Below are 18,961 nucleotides of genomic sequence, written 5' to 3' on the forward strand. Positions count from 1 at the left end.
GAATAAGTCCTGTGATCTAGGTCAGTGCAGAATAGGCATACTATGTCTGCTGCTTTCTTGCCCTAGCTGAATCTATCTTGCTACGCAAAATGGAAATTACAGAGTCAAGGTAGTCAAGTGATTGTCTATATGGCAATCATTTGATCAGAGAACAATTTTCTCCAAGTATTAGAATTTCATCTTTCACATCTCACAAATCTTTTAAATTGATCTTCACACCATTCTTGGACAGCACATTTTGAGGCAAATGTCACCCTTCTGTTCATTGTGGTGGGTGTATTTTTTTCCCTAGGTACAAAATTTGACTTCCTAATATACCATACTGCTGTCCCAAGTTTTATTCTGGAGTTTTGTTTTGTTTTCTGATTCCCCTTGCAGTCGTCCTCCAGCTGAGAAGGTGTGAAGAGCTTTTTAAAAAGTGGACTACATTCTCCCTAGAGACCAATTACATTTGAGAGGATGCCTGATGCTTTACTGGTTTCCCAGCAGCTCATTGTACAGTAATCATTTTGCCACCTGATCAGGCTTCTCTTCTTTTGCCTGTGTTGAAAACAGGATTCTCTCAATCTTGAATCCGTATTAGGACTCATGTAATGCTTTGGGCAGCACTAGAGGATTAGCATCCTTACATTGCTATAAAGCCATTATAAGATTCCTGTTAAAGATGAAGGGACCTGCTGCAGAAATACAGAGGCAAAAGATGTCTATCATCTAATTGAGTGATATAGTATTAACTACTTTAACTGATAAAAGTCTACAGGAGTTACTGCTACTTTTTTATAGTTAATAGGACAGCATGTTTCCTGATTACATTCTCATTTGTTCCTTTTCTGTATGTCCTTCAAAACTGAAAGAAAGGAAAAATTAAGCTTTGAGTATATTGTTCTGAACTTAGTAGCTTCTGAAATGTGATCTATGTCAAGTTTCCTTCTACAATAATTTCCAGAATTTGCAGGGCGTGAAGAGCAGGTAATTAGCAAGGTAGGAGACATGAAATAAACTGAGTTTAGGGACTTTGCCAGAAAGGCTCCTATTTTTTTCCCCTCAGAATGTATGAATGAAGAGTATTTCAGATATCTATTCCTATATGAATAGGAAGGTCCCCATTCCTGTGTTGTGTGTTTGACCCATGCAAGTCATATGAAAAAGAAATTTAGGACATTGCTGTTGGAATAGCATCAGAATTCTAGTTATAAGATTTCATGATTCTATGCCTCCATTATTTGATTGTATCTTAATAGAGATAGGAATTAATAGCCAAAGAAGTCAGTTTTCAATGCTGCAATTTTTATTTTCCTCACCTTTACATGACTTTCAACATCAAAGTCTTCAAAGATTAGGCTTTTAAAAAACAGCAAAAGAAGTGATATTAGCTATAATGATGACACACATTAAAATCCTATTTCCTATTAGTATATCAGAAACGTCTGGTGATACTAGTTTTATATGGTATATTATCAAATACTTGGCAATATTCTGTAGACTATGTAAATATATGCAAATATGCAAAAGTTTGCAAATGCCATTTGCAAATTTAAGAAATATTTGTCTTATTGTATGTACTTTTGTAGATAATACAAAACAACAGTAATTCAATGTCAGATTCATTTAATACAGTTATATGTATGTCTACATAGATATACATAGATTCCAGGGTTAGACTCTCCAACAATTCCAATCCTCTGAACATATTCTATTTTTAAAAAATAAAATCAATTGGAAATCATTTATCATTAGCAACTCCCAGACTGGCATAAATTCCATTCCAGCTGGAAGCATATTGGGGGGCCAGAGGATCCATCACAGTTCCTCTACATAATGATATGTATCCTTTTCCCCAGCAGATGTTCATGATGTCAGAAAGAGCTGGCATACTGCCAGAAGAGGGGTTCTGTTCAGATGCAGCTCTTTAGGACAAGTCCCTGTCTTCATCCTCAGACAGGGAAACTGGATACATCATGCTGTGGTTGGGGCACTCTCCAAAGGGCCATGTGATTCCAGTCCTCAAAGCCAAAAGAACTGAGGCCCATCTAACATGATGTCCAGTTTTACACAAAATACAACCACATTCAGTACAGAAATGGAGATGCATCATTTTGTTTAGTTTGTTTCTACCTTCCACTTGAATCAGGGTCAACTTTTATATTTTATTTTATTTTATTTTATTTTATTTATTTTTATTTTTTTATTTTATTTTATTTTATTTTATTTATTTTTATTTTTTTATTTTATTTTATTTTATTTTATTTTATTTTATTTTATGCCTTTGAGTCAGTGTTGACTCCTGGTGACTGCTCTGCAGTTTACTTGGCAAGATTTTTGGAAGTGGTTTGCCATTGTTTTCTTCCCAGGACAGAGAGAGTGACTGGCCCAAGGTCACCCAATTGGCTTTGTGCCTAAAGGACGATTAGAACTCACAATCTCCTGGTTTCTAGCCTGGTGCCTTAACCACAACACCAAACTGTTCTCATATAAACTATTCAGGACTATCCTTTTGGCTGGCATGGTATGTGAGCTTCTAATCTGCCTGAGGATATGATATGATGTAATTTGTCTCATCCCTTGTCCTATTCCCTTTCAACCTCTCATTTAGGTCTCCTGCCTACATACTTCTTTACTCTATTGGCAGATCTCCCTGGTTAGACTCAGACACCATAAGGTGATTTCAGAAGTGACTTGTGCCTGATCCTAATTCCTGCATGCTGGAACAGAAAAGCTTTGGAGTACTTCTTCTTTACCACAGGAAAAATGACAAGTGAGGATTGGCTTACAAATCCAGAATTCCATGGCAAAGGCTAAATAAGATTTGGCACTAATTCTGTTAAAATGTATATGCGTTGTTCATGTGGAAAGAGTGAGTGGGAAAAAGAATGAATGACACAAATGACACAAATGTCTTCAGGCTTTTTTAATATATAAAAGTTTTGCATAATTCTCTAGAAGCTGAGTACCTTCATGTATAGAGATAATTAAAATTTTCTGAAAGAGAAAAGAATCTTAATTAAAAATCAGAAAAACAACCAAAAAATCAGAAAAAGAACAAAAAATCATACTTTTTTACACGCTATGTTATAAAAACATATTTCATTTTTATAAAATGTGATGTCTGTATTTCAGTAAATTCAAAGGTTACATCTTGACTTCACACATAACATCTTTTGAGGCCAATGAAATCCATAACTGAGTCATAAGGATACATTTAACAAATATACTGTTTACTAAACAGAGGGGCTGCCCTAGTTCATGAGCTTAATGTGTTTTCCAAGTCCCTTCTGGCTTTAATCATCAGTTTCATTTTGAATTCCCAATATCAAAATTAATTGCAGGTGTCTGCTTCCAACAAGAGTGTAGTTTTTAAATTATACATGTCAGTGCATCACTTACACCATGTCACATCCTGTTAAATTTCTTCTCATTGTAACTCTATATAACAAAATGTGACATTAGAGAAGTTTTAGCATATCACAGTGTTCTGATACTTTAAGTTATCTCCATGTGACCAAACTGAATGAACATAATTGTAATATGGTCCTGGATAAATAACTAATGCCAGGATAGATCTTCTCTTGCTTGAATTTTTTCAAAACCATTGGTGGATTTTTTTATGTGTACAAGAATGAATAAGTAAAAAATCAACCAAAATATTTTATATTTCCATACATCAAAAGTAAGATCAATAATGACTAACACATTTATTGTAGGATAAGCTTGGCCAAGACAGCTTATGCTGTGATAAACTGCTTAATTTGTAAGTTATAACTTTTGCTACAGCAATCTAGTAAAAATCTCAGATAGGTCTACAGAAAAATCAAGGTGTTTTTTTTTTAAAAAAGTCAAAATATTAGTGTTTTTTTTTAAAATCTGAATATACTTTTCAATCAAGCTAAGATTTCAGTTAAAACATAACAAATACTAACATAAAAATACAATGAACAAAGGCAACAGTAGCAGCAAACAAAACAAAACAAAAATTTGTGTGAACTTTGAAAAGTCTTTGAAGTTGTAGTCTGCTAAAAAAATTTTTTACACCTTTTCATCTGCTGTGAGATGGATCGTCATAGAAACAATTTAAATACATACATACATACATACATACATACATACATACATACATACATAGTAGCATGGCCTCTTTCCTGCCATGGAAATTAAATCTAGTTAATTAAGTTTGCATTAGGATACCTTGCCTGTATATCTTCTCTGACACAAACTTAATGTTGTGACAGTAAATACTGAAAATCCTCTTTATGAAGGGCTATATGCCATTTATAATTTAGGCAGAAGCCAAATTTGCTTGAACTGGAATAACTGAAGATTTTCATCTGAATTTCTTTTCACAAATAGGTTTGGAATATCAGAGTTATTGAATACTAAACTCTATCGCTGCCCCCTGTTATTCTTGTACTTCCTCCTGTGATTTCCAAACATTACATCTGGGCTACGAAGATTACATAGGTTGCCACTGGTCTTCTTTAAATTTAATGTGCATAGTAGCACATTTGCTAACATTTCAGAAACTGCCATGGGGTAGGGATGGGACTGGGTGGCACTTTAAAGGCATTTTACATTCCACAGTTCACTAAACATGAACTTATTAGAGAATCATAGAGTTTGAAAAGCCGTTTAGGCCACAGAGTCAACACAAAGTAATTGAAGGGCAGCAGAAGTAGATCTCAAAGAAAGATCAGGAAGAAGAACATTTGTATGTTGGTGTTTGAACTATCGGGAAAACTGAAGACTGTACAATGATTTTCACCCCAGAACTGCCCCATTCTGTGGAGCAGATTGTGAGTGTCCAGGAGACCACATGCCTTCCCTTCCCATATCACAAAAAGAAGACATTCCATGAACATTAGAGACTTACTGGATATAATACAACACCTCTTTCCTTATTTTCAAATTACCTGACATTTGAATATACAGGCAAATCTTTTCCCCAGTTCTTAATATAAATATTTTTTTCTCAACCTATCCATAATCCCAAAAGTATCTATAGTTAAATTGTGAAATTGCCTCATAATGAAATCAGTTTTCTTCACTGCAAAAGATACATAGGTATGCCCATCATTTTAAACCAAGAATGAGCACTTGATTAATGTACTCAGCGTGTAGCATAATGGCAGCAAACTCTTTGAATATTCCCCAAACAGATTAAAATATAAATACAAAAGCAAAAAATATGGTTTGTAGCCACTTTTTAAATTGTCAGATACTTCCATAGCAAATGAAACTTACATAATTTAAAACTATTCACCCTTTACTGAACTCTGCTTTGAAGCTTCATGTATTGAAAAGTAGTTCAGAATCATGCAAATAATGAATTTTTTTCCTTTATTCATATCTTTTCACACAATATTCTATTATAGCTACAAAGAAATTCAAAGATAATGCTGCTACCTACTAACACTGAATTGGTTTTCAGATTGATCCTTATTTTCTGAGACAACTTTGTTTTTTAGAAACTTAAATTAGACCAAGTACTTTTCAGGCAGAGAGATTGTTGTAGTTGTTTAGTTTAAGGCAAGTAATAGACTCAAAAGGTTAATGGGGAGAGGGAATTATTATAAATATCTGACACAGACGACATAAAATCAAAGGTGGACATAATAGATCTCTAGGTTTGCATCAACTTTGCAATTAATTGGCAAGGATTTACAATTTCCATAATTTTGTTCATACCAACTATAAAATTATTCATCCCTAAATTATAATGCTAAAGTGAAGAAAGGTGAGATATTCCTGAAGTGGATTAATGCATAAAAGGACTGTGAAATTTATTTAGTTCCATTTCTTAGATTTCTTTAATGTTAAATAGAGAGCCAGTCTGAAGTATTGGTTAAGGCATCAGGCTAGAAACTGGGAGAAAGAGAGTTCTAGTCCTGCCTTAGGCATGAAGCCAGCTTGGTGACCTTGGGCCCCTCACTCTCAGCCCTAGTAAGAAAGCCATGGCAAACCACTTTTCAAAATCTTGCCAAGAAAACTGCAGGAACTAGTCCAGCCAGATGCCAGGAGTCAACACTGACTTGAAGGCACACACATAGTTAATATACAATACACAAGTATGATGTCTCTGTTGGACCAAGGAGCAATGATGTGCCTTTGGATGCAAGCTGAAATCATACAATAAAAACCAGATTTTGGTCTCAGTCACCATTCTACATTTAGAGCATCTCATATATTTGGTGCTTACAGTTGTACTTCTTGAGATAGTCTTACCTATGTAAACATCTTAATTTTGTATTTTTTCATTTCTTACTTATTTTTAAAATATAGTTTAATATAAATCTGAATATATTTTAAAGTTGCTACCATGATTGAAACAATCCTTATTTTTTCCCTTTTTAGATATTTTTCCAACTGTATCTCATTATATAGGGTAATCCCAAGTAACTATATGGATGAAGCATAGCAAATAGAAATACTAATACAACTCTTTGTGATGAACAGTTTTTTGGTAAGAGCAATGGGTTATGGATATTGAATCTAGCCTCTGTCTTTTCCAGAATAAATATCAGTTTATCATCCATTTTTCTAACAGGCCTCCTTATACATCTAACTGGCTTACTCCAATGCTACATGAGCAGATTTCTGTTATCCAGACAGGATTATCTTATCCTTCTGGTTAGATTGTGAGGGGGAAAAAAATCATACAATTACTTATTTCCTAAAATATACACTCATCAACCTGCTTTCCTGGCCATACATTCCTAGGTAAATAGAGATATATGGGTTCCTAAGTAAATTGTGGAGTTTTTCCTCCTCTAAGTAGAGGGGTAAATTTAACTGTATTAAGTTGAAGACTTTAAAATAATACTCTAAGGTAAGTCCCATTAATTCAAATAAAATACATGTGCATAAAAAGCAGGCACAGTCTGAGGCCCTGAGCTTTATGTGGCTTCCATAAACTTTGAATGCAATCCTTGGAAACTCTCCAAAATTTGCCACCAGATTTTGCATCTGATGTGTTTCAAGGAGAAAACAAAGAATGAAAAAAAAGGTTACAGAAAATTCTAGATGAAACATTATCTGGAACTTTTCCAATCAGGATTCAGAGTTGGTTATGGGGCAGAAATGCATTGGCTGCTCTGATCATTGACCTCCATTGGAATGTCAGTCAGGGAAGTGTGTCCTTCTTGGTTCTAACAGATCTCCTAGCAGAATTCAGTACCATACATAGTATCTTTCTGGAAAGATTTCATGGGTTGGGAGCACCATTTTATGGTTGTTCTGCTCCTGCCTCAGTGGGTATTCCAGTCAGTGTCATGTGGAGATAGCACTTGAGCTCTTGGGAACACCAATGTGAGATTCCCCAGATTTTAGTGCTTTCCCCAATGTTATTTAACATCTATATGATACTGCTGGGAGGGCATTTGCTAGTTTGGGGTGAATTGTTATCAATATGCTGGTGACACCCAAAATTGCCAGCCTGGACCAAGCTGGAAATGCCCTGAATCCCTGAACAGTCTGGAAGCTTTGAAGATGTGGATAGGGCAAAAGAAGTTCAAATTAAATCCTAGCAAAGCAGGTTTGTTTGTTCTCAATTGACGTTGGGGCAATCTTATGACATCTGTTCCAGCAATTGGTCTGGATGGAGTCATGCTTCCACTGAAGGAATTGGTTCATGACTTGGAGGATTTCCTGCACTCATGGCTCCTGCTTAAACAGCAGGTAGAAGCAATGACTTCAGCTGGTGCACCATTTATGACACTACCTGGACCAAGATGCCCTGGTGATGGTAATTCATGCCCTGATTACCACCCAGCTGGACTACTGCAATGCACTCCATCTATAGTCACCTTTAAAGATTATTCATAAGCAACAGTTGGTACTAAATGCAGTGGCTAGATTCTTGATGGATTAATCCCATCTAATGAAAATTAACACCTATTTTGAAGTCACTGCAAAGATTGCTAATAGCCTTCCAAGCCCAATTCAAACTACTATTTACTACCTTTAAAGCCTTTACAGTGCAGCACCAGTATACATCAGCTAATGCCTTGCCAAAATTAAATCTGCCCATCCAGTCCTGTCACCAGGAAGGCCTGTTGCAGGTCTCCCTCCTTGCAAGTTTATAGGGTATGGAACAGGCAGCAGGTCTTCTCATTGGTGACCCTCATTTTATGGCACATTCTCTCCCTGGAAGTACGGACAGTGTCTTTGCTACTGGCATTTCAGAAACTAGCCAAAGCAGTGTTGTTCCAGAAGGTGTTGGGCCTTATGTTAGTTTAATTCTATTGAAGCTATGGTGTGTTAAATTTTTACTGAACATTTTTATAATTCGTGTGTGATGTTTAAAGCCTTGTTTTTGTCTTGGCTTAGTTTGTAGAATTGGAACATCATCCCCCACCCCCCGCCCTGAGCTTATATTGACCCTGACCCTACTGGCTTTTCATAAGCCCTTAAAGACATGTGCCTGCATAGTGGTTGTGTGATTGTTGCTGTAGGTTTTTTATACCTTGGCTGCAAATTGTGTTGCATGATTTTTAATATAGTATTTATATTGTACTTTGTTTTTAATGGTTGTGAGCTGCCCAGAGTCATGTATTTGAGATGGGTAGCTATATAAATTGAAAATAAAATAAAATAACATTAATGTAATTTAATCAAATATATATTTAGTACAGTACAATTTAGTTTTTATCTTATACTTACCTGTTAGTTTGTCCTGGCCCTTTTTGGAGTATGGTTCCTCACACATAGCTTAAGGCCACTGCATAACCTAAAAATGGTTATTAAATTCCTGCAGCACAAAATGCAGCATGTTTGACTAGGAGCAAAAGATCCTATTTTGAATTTTTAATCCTTAATCAGCCATAAAATTCACTTGGTGACCCAACAATTCAGTAACTCTCAAGGGACTTGATGGGATTGTTGTAAAGATAAAGTAGAGAAACCATATGTACCAACTCTAAGTTCTTAGGATATAAAATATCACCATCAATACATCAATGAATCAATCTATATGGGTTTCACTTCACAAGACACATTATAGCTAACAGTCAATGTCTGGAAATACCTTTTATCTGCTAAAGCACATAGCTAGTTCTCAAATGATGAGGATTTTTGTCCTAAGAGAAAATTCATAACATTGCTTATGGGCGAAATCTAACATTACACAAACAAGCATTCATTCATGCAACAAGAGGTTGTCTTGTCCTCCCAAGCTCCAACAGATCCTCTAACATACCTTGAAATAAGTTAGAGTTATGCAGTGGAATGATACTACTGTATTTGTGGCATTATCCTTTGAAGGTAGTTGAAGCACTGAATGTGAAATTTGGCAGCTGGAAAGTCTTCGGAAAGAGACATAAGAATAATAATTAAGGAAAAGGGAAAGAAGCCATGCCATTATAAATGAAGTAAATCAGCCACAGTGACATAACAGTTTTTTTTTCCTTATTAAAATCCAAGGCATTTAACAAAAATGGGAGTGGGGCAAGAAGAAAGTAAAATTCAGTCACTCTTAAAATCCTACAACTCCTCACCAGACAACACTGGCATTTTGTATTCATCCCAATATTTTCATTTCAAAGGGAGTTGCTGTAGAAAATAATGTCCTTGTCTGTCCCTTCCTCATACAATCCTCCAATCAAATTTAATAAAGCTAGTTTGATACAATGCCAGCCTACACTTGGTTTACCCTTGGTCCACTTTAATAGGGTCAAAAATATTTTCGCATTGGCAGTGGCTGCATTAATCATTTTTCTAGAGGATTTAGAAAATTGGAAGAGACAAGGCCAAGCAAAATTTTAAATTAATTGGGCCTACCCCAGCATTCAAAGGTCACCTTGTGTCAGTTGTCCCACATTTTCCAGGTCACAGAGTTCCTGTGCATCCTACAGCTGCTGTGAAGAGAGATCTGTGCTGTGGGCACACAAAGGTGAAAGAATTTCCTTCAAAAAGTGCGAATTTTCCTACAGGCAGCCACAACAGTTGTAGTTTCCAGATTGTCACTACATACCAACCACTTAAATAATGCATGCTTGGTTGATGCCTGTACTTGGTGCAATCTCTAATAGAGTAGTCAGGAAAATTTGCAAACATTCTGTCATATAACATAAACGTACTGCCTGTATACAGTTACAGAGTAATTAATTTTCCTGCTGCTCAGAAATATTAATTTCAGCTGGAAAATTCATCTTTTCTGCTATTGCTCCTTAACCCCTTCTAAGATTTCAGTATTTCTTGATAGGGATCAGACCATCAAAAGCATTATTCTTACAAAGGAAATCTAGTTTGTGGCAATATTACAGCATTAGTCCAATATGACGCCAATTATTATTCAGTGTTGCTTGTCATAATCTTTAATAATGCCTTTCCAGAGCTGGCTAACTGACCAAAATAAAATGGCAATAGAAAACAAAGGAAATTAGTGAAAGACATTATTTAGGCATGCAATTAATTGATTAGTTCCCCAAGGCTGTTGCTATGTGGTCAACCATGTGCAAACCTTTTCAGTTGTGGTATAGGAGAGCCAGAAACTAAGCATCAAGACTAACTAGAGGCAACAAAGTTACAATGAATGATTTATTGTGTGTTATAACTGTTTTAAGAACAAGACAATATGAAGAAAAGAATTTGGTCAGGCAAACAATGATGCCCCATTCATTTTTAAAAAGATAGCTACCAAAGATTGAGAGAGAGAGGGAGAGAGAGGGAGAGAGAGATAACTGTATGATATCTATCTCTGTTAATCAGGATATTTTACTAAGTATATGCATGGATGTGTGTGTGTCTATGAATCTGTGTGTATGTGTTTGTGTGCCTGTGTGAAGAAAGAGAGAGAGTTACTGAAGGGGTATATTTGGGGGGGGGAATGAAGTATGTCTCCAATTTTAATTCAGGAAAAAAATGTGCCCCATTTTAGGAAACTCTGTGTTAGAGGCCTATAGCAACCATATGAACAATATGGTTAAGGATTGTAAGCCCTTGTATTTTACTCTTCAAAGAGTGGGAATGGAAGTATATTTCATATACTCTATATACTTCACATGAACAATGTGTCAGCAGATAACAGATGACAAGCTGTGGCAATTCCTAAAGGTTCTTCTCATGAGGGTGCTAATAACCTTTTACCTGTCAGACAAATGTAGTCTTCTACAATAAATTACCGTATTTTTCCGACTATAAGACGATACTTTTTTCTAAAATCCTTACCCTAAAAACTGAAGGGCGTCTTATTCAAGGAAGTCAGCCGAGAATCACGCGGTTGCAAAACTGCCCATACTTTGTTTCTGCAGAGAGGCTTCCTCCTATTGCTAGCCTCCAATCACGAGTGAAATAGCTTGTCTCCCAAACAGACTTCCTCCAATCACGAGCCTGATGTAACTGACGTCAGCTGATGCTGAATAAACCAATTAGAGGAAGGCTGTTTGCACAGACAAGCTATCGGCAGTTTCACTCGTGCTTGAATGTAATCAGTTAAGCAAAAGAGCCTGGAAATAGAGCTGCAGAGAGACGGTTTGGACCTCCTCCCACCGAGTGCATCAGGTCAATGTTAACTAATTACTAAATAAAAATGTGTTCTGCACTATCTTTAAAATATTGATTTTTTAATTTTGGGCTGGAAAAGTGGGGGTCGTCTTGTACATGGGGGCGTCTTATTGTCGGAAAAATATGGTATATATATAATGGATCTATATATACACTCATAGCTTCCCCAAGTTATTACCAATAATTAGTGTAACAATGTGCAAGGATGGGGAAACTTGTTCTCCATTTGTGGGCACACTATAATTCTCTACATTACTCAGCATTGGCCATGTTGGCTGTAGAGAGCAAGGGAGATGACCTTGACAGAAATATGCAAAGAGGGCTGAAACATTCTTTAAATCCTGAGAATGAAGATAATATTCTGAAGTGGCTCGGGCAGTTCCCTAATTTACAGGGGTATAAGAGGGAGGGGAAGGATAGCACAATCAGATTTGCAAGATTCTGTTTTATAGCCTTTAAATTTTATTTATATCTCAATAAAGTATAGTCTTCCTGTGGAGTTGCTTTTCTGATCTGGTTTATCTAGTGGGACTGAGACTGATAGGAATTGTAGTTCAGCAACATTAGGAAGGCCGAGAATGTAAGTGTGGTTCCACCATGAAACGTCTTAGAAGAAGCAAATAATCTGGACCCCTTCTGGGTTCAGGTGTGAGCATGGGACAAAAATGGCATTAGTTGGTCTCATGGATAAGCTTTTTTGAGACTTCAAGAGGGGGAACACATCATTCTTGGTGCTATTTGATCTATCAGCAGCATCCAAAACAATTCATTAAGCTATCCTTCTAGATAGCTTCAGAGGATTGGAGGTGGAAGGCACTATTTTGCTCCTTCCTAAATATATTATTCCAGTGGTTGGAGGGGAACAAGTCAGTCTGCTGAGCTGTACAATACAGCTCCTGCAGCAAAGGTGTTGCATGTGCCATCCTTGGGACACCCAAAATTGCCCACGTGGCTGCATTTTGCACCAGTTGTAGCTTCCAGATACTTTTCAAGGGTAGCCCCATGTAGAGCACATTGCAATAGTTTATATTGCATGACTATGCAAGGTCCCACAGGCACTGATTCTCTTTGGATCTCTTTTCAACATCTACATGAGCCTGCTGGGAGAGTCGGTCCACCAGTTTGGGGTGACATATCATTAGTATTCTTTTGCTACCTAGTATGCATCACCAATGAAGCACCTGACATATTCAGTATTTTCTAATTTTGAATCTGTAAATAACTGTACATAAATAATAAGCATGCATTCAAATTTGCAGAAAGAACTAATAAAGAGCAATTTGTCTTCATTTAGGGATTCACTGAAATATACAATTTAACCAGTGGTGCCTAAAAAATTGAATGCAGCTATGGAGATCTACCTTCTCCAGGTAGAAGTGACCAGTCCAGTACATTTCTCCCTGTTGGAAATGTTGAGTATCCCCCACACACGAGAGGTGAGAGTGATAATGCCTGGTGGTGAAGTTTTCTGTGGTGGTCCTCATTATGTAAAACACCTCCCCCTAGAGGTCAAACTAGTAACAGCCATAGTCTCCTTTAACAGAATAAGATAATCTCACCCATATATCGGATGGGTACTTGTGACTACTACTGTATATTGGTTACTGTTTTTATTTTTGTCCTGTTCTGTTGGTGTTCTATTTTTAATTGAACTGTATTATGCATTTTCTGTTTTTAACATTGTAAACAACCATGAGTCATAAGATTAGGCAGTATACAAATGTAAAAAATAAATAAATAAAACATTGTCCTGTCTGAAGTTATGTCCTTCAGTTTTGGGTCCTCCATCAGCTGTACCTCAAGGCATGGGAGGTGGAATCATGACCAGTAAACTGCCCTATAGATAATGGGCTATGAATGTTTGAATGTGAAGTTGGGCTGTAAGGACAAGCTGGTGGGGGTGCTAATGTACCACAACCTTACTGCATAGCAGACTCCCTTCCCAGACTCCTGGATCTCACTGCAGAGCTGGTTTTAGAGTCTTCTTGGATATTGGTGCTAGGAGGCTTCAGTCTTCATGTCCTGGGGTGGCTCCTTGGTTTACCAAGCATTGCTCAAGAGTTCCTGGTCTCCATGAGCACCTTGAACTTGCTATGGACTCACACAGATGCTATATGATAAGCCTAGTCTTCACCTCAGAGATATTAGTATGTGATCTGGAAGTGGAAAGATATTGTAATGAGTCCATATTATTCTGTAATCTAGATGAGGCTTGTCATCAAACTCTACATAGTAGGAAGTAATATTAAGGCGTCAGCTCTAAATGCTTCCTGGATCTGGGTGGATTCTGATAGGTGCTGCGGGATTTCCCCAAAAATCTAACAAGCAGTTATGCTGAACATTAGGTTAAATTCTGGAGTACCAAGACAACCAAAGCATTTGACTATACCAACACTTTGAATGTACTTGTAGCCTGTGCAGCACCCACAAAATGCTGCAAACTGCAACTTTGCATAAAAGCATTTACAACAAATAAATTACTTTTATTTTTGCTGTAAAACACATGATAATAAGCTTGTTGCATTCATATATTTCTTCTCAATTAATGTTAGATTCAGAAAGTACAGTAAAAATAACTATGCAAGCACACACACATACATATATGCTATGAACATGAGGCACAGAACAATAATAGTTTTCCTGATCTTTAGCTTCAATTTTTAGCTGATAAGGCATAATCAGAACCTTGAGCCATATCAGCTAAAGCAGTACCTTATCGTAAATAGATTGCAACTAGATTATAAGTCTACCGCAGATTCTGTTATTTTAAAAAACATTTAATGAGGTTTGGCAATTTTAAGCTCTTTATAAATAAATAAAAATATAGAAGAATTGATAATTCTATTCTTTCTTTGAAATATTTGTGATGCATTACTATAGCTTTCTATAGCTCTAGGTACTATGATGTGCTGGGCTTAAGTGAATCTGAATAGCCCTTCAGATGCAATCTGGTTTTGCTAGTCAGATGATGGTACAATAGAAAAACATTCATGTCCCCTTGGCCGTACTATAGCTGAACATAAATTGTAAATAACACCACCTTCTATCCATTAACATTTCTCAAAAATTCTCTTATTTGAAAGAATTTCTAAATCTCTTGCAGAATCTCTTTCAAGAAACTGACTAACTAAAATTGTTAGCAAAAAAGGCAGGAGAGTTTCTTTACCTTGAACTATATTTAAGTATCCTCTGTGGGCATTAAGCTACCACCTACTTTGCTCAGCTGTCTTCATCCTCCTTCAACTATGGCATCCAACCTCATTTCTGTGTCTGGTCAGGCAGTTCATTGAGGCCTAAAGGTGAGAGATCAATATAAAATCAAAACTATGGAGTTGAGCTTCTTTTAGCTGCTCTAGATGGAAACACATCTGCCCCCGAGATTTGGCAAAGTGAGAGAATAAATGGGGCCTGATGAATCACTGGTCCTCTTGCCTAACCATTCTGGCCCTCGGATGCAAATTAGGGGCAATGCCACAAATTGTCTCATGGTATTTTAATTTTCCTTCCAATTCATTCATTTTTTAATCCAGAGCAGTGTGCAGTTTCAGTTTGAAAAATAATGCAAATATTATAACCACATGAAAAGTTCAGCTTTATTAAATAAATATGATCTGCCTCTGACACAATTTCTTCTTCCTTATTCACTGTGGAGGGAATGGATAAATAGTTTAGAGGTTCCCATTTTCTTAATATAGATCCGAAAGATACGTGTAAATATCTGGATATAATTACTATTCTTATAAGGTTTACGTAAGGTTAGATTGCTACACTTATTAATCAAGACCATTTTAACTTTAATTCAGAATATTTTGTTTTAAAAACTGCCCAGTACTGCTTATCATTGTATTTTGACAGCAAACAAAATTCTTGTTCACTACAGCATTTGTTTATCTCCCAACATCTGTGTTTGGATTACAAGAATGCTGATTGGTTTATTACCAGGGGCGCATAAAGGTCAAACTGTCCTTTTACATTTTTAAAGGGGGTTGATGTTGTTGCTCAGTTTTTGTTGTTGTTTTGGTACCTAAGAGTTTGGTTCATTAATGAGAGTCAAAAATGAAAGAGGAGGAGGTGACTTGATATCATTTAAGTCCTTTACAAGGTATATTCTAAAAAACAGGACTTAAATGTTGGTATTAGAGTCTGAATAAAAGTTTATACAGATCGCATTGACATACTTCTGACAGGTGACCTGAAGCCTTTCAAACTGACATCTGTCACAGAGACAGACACTGTTTTTTTAGCCCGAGAGCTTGTTTTCATGACATTTCATTTTTTCATCAGATTTTGCGAGAATGGGAAAAGAAGATGAACTTGAAAAATCTTGCCATGGGCAGGAAATGAGATCAGGTTTTCTGCAGCTGTCTAGCTCACCTTTAAAGGTTAGAAGCCCAGGAAAAGTAAAGACAAAGGCCTTGTTCTCAGATTAGCTCTTTAAATGTATGTCTAATAGCTAACTGTCATAGTAGTAGGATTTCTATCAAACAAGACATTGGGATCCTATAAGGTTCAAACAGCTTGGATTTCTCAAAATAATTTTAAAGGTGATTGATTTGGCATTTTCTAGATTCCATACAACTGATTTATATAGACATTCAAGGAGATTAAACATCCTCTATGTCCACCTTCAGTGCCACAAAAATAAACATAAATAAGATGAGCTTTTTCAGATAAAAGTATTTAATGTAAAAGGTAGACATAAAGTCTCCTTCAAATTGGTTCAGGTTATTGATGAACTGCACAAGCAATGTTACAAGTTCATAGCTTTCATTCATTTCAAATTAATTTGCTCAGGAGAATTTCATCTACACAACTTAGAGCAAATCTATGTAATTGCTTATTATATGAGATGTGCATGATTTCTCATGATGTTTAGCATTTGCAGTTCTTCCCAAAATTTTTCATTAACTTGCCTAAAACAATCACAGACATCTTAAGTTTGATCTAGCTACATCTCAGAGTTATCTCAAAGAAATATATTCCAGAAATGATAGCTGTTTTGAGATACAAACAGTACCAAGAACTGGACATGAACTCTCTTGAAAGGCTCAAAGCCAATGGTTACATGCTGAAAAAAATCTGTTTAAGACTAGCAGGGTTTTCTTTTGCTTTTTTTTTTTCAGATCAAATGCCATAACATATTAAGAGACAATTCCAGGAAAGCTGAGCAATTCAATGTTTTATTATTTGACACATTGAACTTGATCCATTGCATTTAAATACAGTACTGTACATTTTTATCATAAGCCTGGCCTGAAGCTCATGATCCACTGAACAATTTATCATGCTGATAGCTCAAGTGTATATGTTATATCTGACACATTCTTCATATATAGAAATAGTAAATTTGACTGTACTGGATTTCTGCAGCTATTAGTCTTTTCTTTCTTCCAGTGATTATGATCAGAATATAAACATATTTATGCTAGTTAAGATGAAGTCTTAAATGTTCATACAGTGACACAGGTTCCATGGAATCAACAGCAACCACAGGAGAGAAAATGGTGTCAGACTGATGAAAATAGTGTTGTGGCATCGTAATACAACCCCATCCCCTTTCTCTGTGTGTCATGATATCACACACATGCCCCAAAGGGAGGAACTTTCAGTGTGGTGGAACATGCAGATTCCTTCAGGGAGAGGCAGCCCCACAAATAACTTAGCCCTGTGCCATGTAGAACTTTAAAGGTGATAACCAGCACCTTGAATTACACCTGAAAAGAGACTGGGGACCAGTGCAGCTCGTGTAACAGCAATGTGATATGGGCAAACTGAAGAACACCCAACACCACATACACAATTGCATTCTAAACCAGCTGTAACTTCCAGGTGGCTTTGAGGACATCCCCACATAGAGCACATTGCAATAGTTCAGCTGGGAAGTGACCAAGGCATGAGTGACCATGAGCATGGCCTTTTAGTCCAGGAATGGGTGCAATTTGTATACAAGATGAAACTGTACAAAGGTCCCCCTAGTCAGAGCTGCCACCTTCCCCTTAAGCATGAGCTGCAAGTCCAGGAGGACCCCCAAATTGCACACAAGCTCTTTCCAGAGAAGTGCTACTCTGTCAGGAATTGGAGATAACAATGCACCAGACCCCAGGGGGCTAAAAACTCAAAGTTACTTTGTCTTGGTAGGGTTGAGTTAGAGCTGGTCCCTCCCCATCCAGACCCTCACAACCTCCAGGCTCTGGATCAGCACCACAACAGCATCACCTGTTTGGCCACACCTCATGCCATCAAATGACCTCACCCAGTAGTTTCATGTATATCTTAGAGGAGTAGTGAGAGACCAAAGCCCCCATACCACAGGGACTTATGACTAAACCTCTCCCTCCCGCTGCCCACCAACACTGACTGGAACCAGTCACAAAGAAAGGAGGAGAACTAATGTAAAACAGTGCCTCTCATTCCTAATCCCCAAAGCCAGTCCAGAAGGATACCATAGTTAATAGTATTAGAAGCTGCCAAGAGGTCCAGGAGGCCCAGGATGGTTGCACCATCTCCATCTCAAGCCCTCCAGCAGTCATTCACAAGTGTGATCAATGCTGTCTCAGTACTGTTATTCAAACCCCAGCTGATCCACCCCATCTGAGAGAGAGAGAGAGAGAGAGAGAGAGAGAGAGAGAGGTCAGAAGAACATGAGTTCAGTGGGGCTTCCTACTAGATAATGTGTTATAGAATTGTAGTGTTAGTATAAAGGTAGGATCCTAATATATCTTTCCTGAAACTATCAATGGAATTATAGCAGAGAGGCAGACCATAAGATTCTACAATATGTTAAATGTTTATAGATAAACTAGATATTTTTATTCCTTATGTTATTTCATTGGTATATTAGTTTGGTGTACTGCCTGGTTACTCTATAATTGGAGTGTATCACATTCAATGCCTTTGGAGTAAAGTAGTAATTCTGACAAGTATTTATTACAATAGTTTGTTTATTGTTCCAATACATAAGACTTTGGGGTTTAAGGTTTGTGCTCTGACTTCTTTAACAGTCTAAATAAAGTTTTCTCTACTGATAACTTTGAACATAAGATGTTTTGGTACACACAAAAGAAGATCTAGACAGTATTTGGGATAAGATAAATATGATTAAGTTTCTAAAATTGATTTCCAAGATTATTTTATTTTAAATGAATTTATAGGATACTGAATAAATTTCTCTGGCAAGAGCATCTTGCAAGATTTTCATTGTAAAAAAAATTATAATTATTTGTTGGGAAGGGTAGAATTAACTTTTCACACTTCATATCATAGGCATTTATCCTAGCTTTGATAACTGGCTGAATCCAGTTCTTTCCTGGGCTCAACTTATTATCTGACCTCATTGACATTTTCTATTTCATTTATTTATTTAATTTGGTATACTGCCAACCACCAATTTATCTTGGGGGTGTACAATAAAATAGGAATTTAAAATGAATTAAAAAGAAGGTTTTTTTAAAAAAAAAAAAGAAAGAAA

Source organism: Python bivittatus, unplaced genomic scaffold (assembly GCF_059951505.1).
Source record: "Python bivittatus isolate LINGU-HERP-01145 unplaced genomic scaffold, Pbiv_v1 ctg000850_np1212, whole genome shotgun sequence".
Taxonomy (NCBI): Eukaryota; Metazoa; Chordata; class Lepidosauria; order Squamata; family Pythonidae; genus Python; species Python bivittatus.